The 2,931-nt window shown below is 48.1% G+C and overlaps 1 pseudogene; it reads right to left on the reverse strand.

Moving 5' to 3' along the window:
* Positions 1 to 1,082: 1,082 nt before the first annotated feature.
* LOC126163764 (5S ribosomal RNA) lies at positions 1,083 to 1,200 on the reverse strand (annotated as a pseudogene).
* Positions 1,201 to 2,931: the final 1,731 nt, after the last annotated feature.

The following is a 2,931-nucleotide window of genomic DNA, read 5'->3' on the forward strand; positions in this document are numbered from 1 at the left end:
TTAACCTCTTCTACCCCCTTGTTGGCCCGCATCTCGTGGTCGTGCGGTAGCGTTCTCGCTTCCCACGCCCGGGTTCCCGGGTTCGATTCCCGGCGGGGTCAGGGATTTTCTCTGCCTCGTGATGGCTGGGTGTTGTGTGCTGTCCTTAGGTTAGTTAGGTTTAAGTAGTTCTAAGTTCTAGGGGACTGATGACCATAGATGTTAAGTCCCATAGTGCTCAGAGCCATTTGAACCATTTTTCTACCCCCTTGTTGACAAATGTTCGATTTAAATATTCTTTCACTTTGAGGACAAATAAGGGAGTGCTTCGTCTTGACTGAACACAACAGTGTCACCTATGATTTCTTTCTGAAGCTGTGGTTCCAGGAAATGCTTCTTGACGTAAAATGGTAGCTTTAGGTGGGCGTTACCACATAGGAAGGCGTTACGTTTCCTAATTTCTCAGCAGATTTGGAATGTTATGGCCAAGCGGTTCTAGGCGCTTCAGTCGGGAACCGCGCTGCTGCGACGGTCGTAGGTTCGAATCCTGCCTCGGGCATGGATGTGTGTGATGTCCTTAGGTTAGTTAGGTTTAAGTAGTTCTAAGTCTAGGGGACTGATGACCTCATATGTTAAGTCCCATAGTGCTTAGAGCCATTTGAACCATCATCAGTAAACAAAACGTGGTTCTTGATGACAGTGAACATGTTTGCTCTTTCTGGTGCTGGCTTTTGAAATTTCCGAGTGAACTCCTGTTGCACACCCAGATAAGAAAAACCTCGCAGGGACACTCTTAACAACAGCTACACGTTCTTTTATCGCAAGCGTTGTTCTGCTTATTTTTTAAAAAAAAGAACAGACTCACTTTGCCACAAAATGTTTTACAGATATGTATTATGTTCCACTCCGTCTTCAGGCCACAAGTGGCCCATTGGGACCATCCGACCGCCGTGTCATCCTCAGCTGAGGATGCGGATATGAGGGGCGTGTGGTCAGCACACAATTCTCCCGGTCGTTGTCATGGTTGTCTTTGACCAGAGCCGCTACTATCCGGTCGAATAGCTCCTCAGTTGGCATCACAAGGCTGAGTGCACCCGGAAAAATGGCAACAGCGCATGGCGGCCCGGATGGTCACCCATCCAAGTGCCGGCCACGCCCGACAGCGCTTCATTTCGGTGATCTGACGGGAACCGGTGTACCCACTGCGGCAAGGCTGTTGACGTGTATTATTAAATGCCTCTTTATTTTTGGGAAGTGGATCGAGACTTTATTTGGCTACTATATATCGACTCACATATTTTACACGTCCATTAATGAGTAATAGATCCATGCAACAAATTCCACCGAATACTGCGTAAACTTATAAGTTTCCATGTGACTGCAACATGCTGAAGTGACCAGGTCATGGGATACCTCTTAACATCGTGTCTGACCTCCTTTTGTCAGGCGCAGTACAGCATCTCGACTTGGCATGGACTATCCGTGGCGCCGGCCGAAGTGGCCGTGCGGTTAAAGGCGCTGCAGTCTGGAACCGCAAGACCGCTACGGTCGCAGGTTCGAATCCTGCCTCGGGCATGGATGTTTGTGATGTCCTTAGGTTAGTTAGGTTTAACTAGTTCTAAGTTCTAGGGGACTAATGACCTCAGCAGTTGAGTCCCATAGTGCTCAGAGCCATTTGAACCAACTATCCGTGGCCGGCCGAAGTGGCCGTGCGGTTAAATGCGCTGCAGTCTGGAACCGCAAGACCGCTACGGTCGCAGGTTCGAATCCTGCCTCGGGCATAGATGTTTGTGATGTCCTTAGGTTAGTTAGGTTTAACTAGTTCTAAGTTCTAGGGCACTAATGACCTCAGCAGTTCAGTCCCATAGTGCTCAGAGCCATTTGAACCATTTTTTGAACTATCCGAATATAAACATTTCAAATCAGTGATCGGTTCATTTGGACCACAGAAGCTGACCCATTCCATATAAAGTCCCCACCGTTATGGAGCCACCACCAGCTTGCACAGTGTCTTGTTGACAACTTAGGTCTATGACTTCATGGGGTCTGCGCCACATTCGAACCCTGTCTTCAGTTCGTACCAGCTAAAACCGGAACTCATCTGACCACGCCACGGTTTCTCAATCGTCTAGAGTCCAGCAGATACGGTCACGATCCCAGGAGAGGCGCTGCCGGCGATTTCATACTGCTACCAAAGGCACTCGCTAACTGGAAATTTCGCCGCACTCTCCAAACGGAAACGTACGTTGTATGTCCCACACTGATTTATGTGCTTATTTCACGTAGTGTTGCTTATCTACGAGGGCAGTTCAATAAGTAATGCAACACATTTTTTTTCTGAAACAGGGGTTGTTTTATTCAGCATTGAAATACACCAGGTTATTCCCCAATCTTTTAGCTACACAACACTATTTTTCAACGTAATCTCCATTCAATGCTACGGCCTTACGCCACCTTGAAATGAGGGCCTGTATGCCTGCACGGTACCATTCGACTGGTCGATGTCGGAGCCAACGTCGTACTGCATCAATAACTTCTTCTTCATCCGCGTAATGCCTCCCACGGATTGCGTCCTTCATTGGGCCAAACATATGGAAATCCGACGGTGCGAGATAGGGGCTGTAGGGTGCATGAGGAAGAACAGTCCACTGAAGTTTTGTGAGCTCCTCTCGGGTGCGAAGACTTGTGTGAGGTCTTGCGTTGTCATGAAGAAGGAGAAGTTCGTTCAGATTTTTGTGCCTACGAACACGCTGAAGTCGTTTCTTCAATTTCTGAAGAGTAGCACAATACACTTCAGAGTTGATCGTTTGACCATGGGGAAGGACATCGAACAGAATAACCCCTTCAGCGTTCCTAGATGACTGTTACCATGACTTGACCGGCTGAGGGTATGGCTTTAAACTTTTTCTTGGTGGGGGAGTGGGTGTGGCGCCACTCCATTGATTGCCGTTT

This window comes from Schistocerca cancellata, chromosome 2 (genome assembly GCF_023864275.1).
Source record: "Schistocerca cancellata isolate TAMUIC-IGC-003103 chromosome 2, iqSchCanc2.1, whole genome shotgun sequence".
In the NCBI taxonomy this organism is placed as follows: domain Eukaryota; kingdom Metazoa; phylum Arthropoda; class Insecta; order Orthoptera; family Acrididae; genus Schistocerca; species Schistocerca cancellata.